This window comes from Macaca fascicularis, chromosome 6 (genome assembly GCF_037993035.2).
Source record: "Macaca fascicularis isolate 582-1 chromosome 6, T2T-MFA8v1.1".
In the NCBI taxonomy this organism is placed as follows: domain Eukaryota; kingdom Metazoa; phylum Chordata; class Mammalia; order Primates; family Cercopithecidae; genus Macaca; species Macaca fascicularis.
Window position 1 is genome coordinate 21922316 of NC_088380.1, and position 6308 is coordinate 21928623.

Here is a 6308-nt window from a genome sequence, read left to right on the forward strand (position 1 = left end):
CTTTTGTTAGGCTGCATGCCTGGTTATACCAGGTGTAAGCCATCAATACTCAAACTAGCCACAGGAGTTTCAAACTTTAAACAGCCTGTATTTAATCTTGCCCTCATTTTGGCCAAGAATCAGTACCTGACTTTCAGATGTTCTGGGAGATAATTATAGAGCTGTCTCAGTCCAGCAGTAAAAAATAAATCTTACCCATTGGCACTGTGGGAGAGTGCCCTAATTTATTGGAATTTCATGCTGAAAAGTTTTGGGCCAAAATATTCAAATATCCATGACTCTACTACCTAAAGAGATATTTAGAGAGTGAAATGAGTAATACGTGGTAATATGTTAGCAATTACTAAATATAGGTGGATATTATATTAATCTTGTGTGAAATACTATTTTAAATTTTCATTATGTCTGAAAAATCTTCATAATAAAAATAAGGAAAATCAATAAAGACTCCTGTTAAGTTGTCCTGTGATCTTAGTACAGGACATTATTTTAAAATTATTCAAAAGAAAATATTTTGGTGTTTAATAGATTACATATTTATATGAGATCTTAGCAAACTCACATATTTCAAATTCTCTTTTCTAGATACAATAATACTGCAATGTACATACACACATATTATATATATAATATACAATGTCTAAATTTTTTTACAATGTGAATATATAATATATGAATGTAATATTCATATGTAATATTAATATGTATATTATATAGTCATATTCTAAAGTTCATGTATTAAATTGAATCAAATCTGTTTACCATTCCTCCCTCCCTCCCTCCTTCCCTTCCTCCCTTCCTCTCTTCCTTCCTCCCTCCCTCCCTCCCTTTCTTCCTTCCTTCCTTCCTTCCTTCCTTCCTTCCTTCCTTCCTTCTCTCCTTCTCCCTTTCCTTCCCTCCTTGCTTCCTTCTTCTTTCCTTCCCTCCCTCTTTGCTTCCTTCCCTCCTTGCTTCCTTCTTTCCTTCATTCTTTTTGTTAACTTAGCCATATTGCAGACAGTTACTTTGTGCCAAATACCGGACAATGTTCACAGAGACATTGAGGAATAAAAAATTGTCCCCAGCCTCTACCAGCTTACCACTTGATGGAAGTTATTCCTAATTTAATTGATGGAATGTAAAGAAACCTGGCTTTTTAAGAGATCATACCTTTAATAACAAAATCAGATGAATATGTATTTTTTTATATTTAAAAATAAAGAGTATAATGTTTTCACATATATGCGCTGTTCAAGCCCAACAATTGTTACCTGAAACTCCTGAGACTGGAATTTATAACAGATCATATACTCAGAAACACTCATAGAGTTTGGGATAGAACTGATGATAAAATACGTATTTCTGGGACATCGCCAAACCTCGCCCAGAGTCAGGCGTGTAAACCAGCCGGAGCGGCGGCGGCAGCGGCAGGACCGCAGTGGCGCCGAGAGTAGCGACCCCGAGGGAGCGCGGGGCGACGCTGGCTGCGGGGACCCGGTGACAGCGTGAGAGGTACTAGGTTTTGACAAGCTTGCATCATGCGTGAGTATAAGCTAGTCGTTCTTGCCTCAGGAGGCGTTGGAAAGTCTGCTTTGACTGTACAATTTGTTCAAGGAATTTGTGTAGAAAAATATGATCCTACGATAGAAGATTCTTATAGAAAGCAAGTTGAAGCAGATGCACAACAGTGTATGCTTGAAATCTTGGATACTGCAGGAAGGGAACAATTTACAGCAATGAGGGATTTGTACATGAAAAACGGACAAGCATTTGCATTAGTTTATTCCGTCACAGCACAGTCCACATTTAACGATTTATAAGACCTGAGAGAGAACAGATTCTTCGAGTTAAAGACACTGATGATGTTCCAATGATTCTTGTTGGTAATAAGTGTGACTTGGAAGATGAAAGAGTTGTAGGGAAGGAACAAGGTCAAAATCTAGCAAGATAATGGAACAACTGTGCATTCTTACAATCTTCTGCAAAATCAAAAGGAAATGTTAATGAGATTTTTTATGACCTAGTGCGGCAAATTAACAGAAAACCTCCAGTGCCTGGGAAGACTTGCAAAAAGTCATCATGTCAGCTGCTTTAATATACTAAATGCATTGTAGCTCTGAGCCAGGTCTGAAAAACTGTTGCCCAATTCAACAGTGCCAGCATTCCAACTTTGTTAAACCCATCAACATCTTAAATGGACTTTCCCGTGGTGGGACCCTTTAAGAGGCGGATGAAAGCTACTATATCAGTTTGCACATTCTAATCACTTTCCAGTATCACAAGAGAGATTTTTACTTATATAATAGTCCTAGAGTATGCAGCTGGTAAAACCAGAGGCTACATCCAGTATTACTGCTAAGAGACATTCTTCATCCACCAATGTTGTGCATGTATGAAAATGGTGTACTGTATACTTTAACATGCCCCATACTTTGTATTGGGGAGTACAATAATGTAAATCCTAAAAGCACCACTATTTTTAGCATAATAAAAGAAAGTCCAAAGAACTCCTATATTGACTACTCCAGATAACTTCGTGTCTTTGATACTCGTAGCTTATTGTAATTTTTTAAAGAAATTCAAGGTCATTATTATTGTACAAAATAAGCGCTTTGATTAACACAGCTATATAGTTTTTTTAATTTTTAAAAACCCTAGGGAGACAGTGATCTTGTCTTTAAAATATGATAGTCCTTTCAGTATAATGTCTTAAAGACGTTGCCTTTAATATCTGTTGGGAAGGAAATGTCCAGACTTTTCAAATCTCTTATTATATGTTTCCTTTTTTATTTGTTTACATAGGGAACAATGTTTATAGTTATGTGTACAGTGGGGGTGTACAACAAGAAGTGTATATTTTCAAACAATTTTTTAATGATTTAACAATTTTCGTAAATCATTTTCAGGCTTCTGCAGCTGTAGATTCTCATTGTGAATCCCTTGCTTGCTCATGCATAAGTGTATTTGCAATACCAAATATACAGGTTTGGTATTTTTACCTGTTAGTGATCGTTTCACATGTGTAACGTTTTGGTGGAGATGTTAAATGGTGGACGAGTACTGTGGATGTGAATGTGGGAAGTAATTTTAATCAAATGTAATTGGTCACAAGGCCTAATTTGCAGTAACTGTTACTGTTTTATTTAACAATGCCTTGTTGCTTTGTATGCATTAATGTTTGGATGTAAAGATTGTGTGTCTATCCAACAGGGAGCCACAGTATTTATATTGACCAACCTAATGTTACAACTACTTTGAGGTGGCCAAATGTAAACTAAAAGCCTTAATTAAAGTGGTGCAATTTTGTATAACTTAGCATCAGTAGTTCAATAAATTTGGATTGGCATGCATATATATATATATATATATGTATTTCTGTTATATATCCTAAGTGTATTTGGAGAATAAAACTCTCAGTAGTTCAAAGGTGATCAAATCGGTCTTCACCAACAAATGATTTTAGGTCAGATTAGAATTTAATACCAAAGAGCTTAAAATAAAGAAACCTTTGAGTTGTTGGTTGAAGGCAACGATTGGAGAAAGATGTAGATATATTTGATTTATACTCTATCAAGATTATCCATTTTAAAAACTTGTTACAAAGATTATATCAAGAAAAGGCAGAGCTAATAGCTGGGTCACTAAATTCAGCAAAGGGATTCAGGTTAGGCTTCTCAGAGAAAGTTTTATTTGAGCTATTATCAGAAGGATGAATAGAAGTTAATTGTCTTCTACAACTTTTAAACAATGTTGTAGATATGCAGATTTCTCTTTTACCTAACTTCTGTTCTTCAGTTTTAGCATGCATATGGATTGTGATCACTAATTATTACGACTAAAAATCTATTTCTAATAAAGTTAACATTTAGATATCTAAACGTCTGTTTCTTAAGCACTTTTCATTGTACAGTTGACTTGGCATTTTCACTTTTTATCCTGCATAAGTAGAAAAATTACTAAGACCAAGGTAATGCTTAGCAAAAGAAATTGGCAATATCCTCAGAAGCATATTCATGGCTGTGGTCCAACAATATGATATTGTCCACACACAGGGCCATCTCCCTGAAATGTAGCTAAAATGTATGTTTATGTACAGATGAGTTTGAACAAAATAGAAAAAGAAAACTGTACAGAATGGATAGGAGATTGGACATCTGGAGAAAGTGTTTATTGCAGAAAACATTAAAATCCAAAAGAGATAAAAAGAGATAGTTAATTATTTTTCCTTGTGTTGAAGCTCATTAAAAAGTTTCTTAAATTACCATAAAAAATTCACATTGTAAGTTAAAATTTATTTATTTTGATGTATAAGATAGATTTTTTTCCATAATTTTCTAAGACAAAACTGGAAGTCATCTTTATACAACTATATGTTGAGTAATTTATGAAGATACTTTCTTACAAGAAAAATAATAAAAGCAGAAATACTTCAAACTGCATTTAAAATAATAGTTTCAGAAGGATACAATCTGGAGTAGATTGTAACTAAGGTATGCTGTCAAAAATATAGCCACTAATTTGTTAAAAATATTTATCCATTCATTAGAAAATATTTATTGAATTTCTTCTCCCTACTAGTCACTATGTTGGCATCAAACATACAATTATGAGGAGGCAGAAATGGCTCCACTGTATTGAACATAGATGAGAAAATAAACACACACATCAATAAAATTATTTCCAGTTGTGAAAAGTGTTTCACAGGAAAGCAACAACAAAAAGAGCCTCAGAAAATAAGTAGTGAGGATCCATGTAGAATAGGGAAGACTTCTGTGAGAGAGTGTCATTTAAACAGAACCTTGAATTATAAGAAGAGGTTACTAAAAAGAAGATGGAGAAAAGACTTCGAAAGCGTATGCACCATTCCTGAATCTGCGTAAGCCTGGAACATTTTGAGGAATTAAGAGCAGTTTTTCTTGCCATAATGAGCTAGTGATTTGAGAAAATTAAAAGATAAAAATAGACAAATTACACACGGCCTTGTAGGTTGAGATAAAGAGTTTGATTGTATTCTATGTCACATGGAGATCAATTTAATAATTTTAAAAAGAGAAGAAATCTGGCCAAATTTCCACTACAGTAGAATCTGCTGGGAAATAAATGAATAAGGGTTATGGGAAATGGAAGTTGGGAGAATATTTCTGGAGACTGATTTTCCTCAGATACTGGTTACTATCGCCAAGTTTTCTCATTCCAGTAATGATGTCATCATTCCCAATTACTGAAGCCAGGATGTTAGGAATCATCAGTCTTTTTCTTTTGAATTAATGTGACAGTACCAGAGAGAGAGAGAGAGAGAGAGAGAGAGAGAAAAGTAGTCATGCTGTATGTTATTTAGAGGATAATATTAATAGATTTGAAATTGATTTGACATAAACCCATAGGAAAGTGAAGAACCAAGCATGTATTCTAAGCTTCTGGCTTGAGCAAGTGAGCAATCAACGACATCAACCCTGTGACTGACTAAATTTTTACGAGGTATACTTTGTAATGTAATAGCTGCAAGAAACTGAGAATCATTGAAATTTAGAAAACATTGTAACAATGTCATTGGGTTAATAGATAGCCTTTTCTTACAAAGATTTGTAAAAAATGAGATGCCCTAGAAATTTGCTGTGTATATTATGCATAAAAATATCACCTCCAATGAATTCATTTGGATTAAGAATGTGCCTGAGGAAAGAAAGAAAGAAAAGAAACTCAAAGCAAGACCAGACAAAGAAAACAAAAATAAAAGAAAAGAAAGGGAAAGGACAGGGAAGAAAAGGCAAGAAAAGAAAAGACAGACAAAACATTGGAAAAATAATGACAGAGAGTGTGCAAGAATTGTATGTATCACAATTTTAAAATATTTTAAATGTATAAAATCATTTTTTGACTTGTTTTTTTAAATCAAGAAGACCCTGGATATAAGTCCATCAGTATATAAATAATTGCTAAGAACTGGGACTACATTTTCAATAAACTGCACTGTTGAAAAGCCAATATTTTCAAGAAAATTGACCAAAAAATATCCTTGCCTTAATTTCCATTGACATCTTGTGACTGCAATATTTTTTCAACTATGACTCTTTTTCTACTAATGGCATAGCACAAAAATGTGACAAAATGTGTGTCACTATAATTATTCATACCAATATTGCATAATTTTACCTCAGAATATTTTTTCCAACTACATTCTTTTTCCAGGGGCATTTACCTTCTGAGTGCTATGCCTCAAACTCAAACTGGTTAGCATTACCATCTTGTCTGGTATTATATATGCCTTTATTAATGTACAAATTGACTTTCTAAATAGAATATATTTGTCAGGAGTTTTAGGTCTTGTG

General features: G+C 33.9%; 1 pseudogene; it reads left to right on the forward strand.

Moving 5' to 3' along the window:
- The first annotated feature begins 1344 nt into the window (after nt 1–1344).
- LOC102133813 (ras-related protein Rap-1b-like) lies at nt 1345–3329 on the forward strand (annotated as a pseudogene).
- Nucleotides 3330–6308: the final 2979 nt, after the last annotated feature.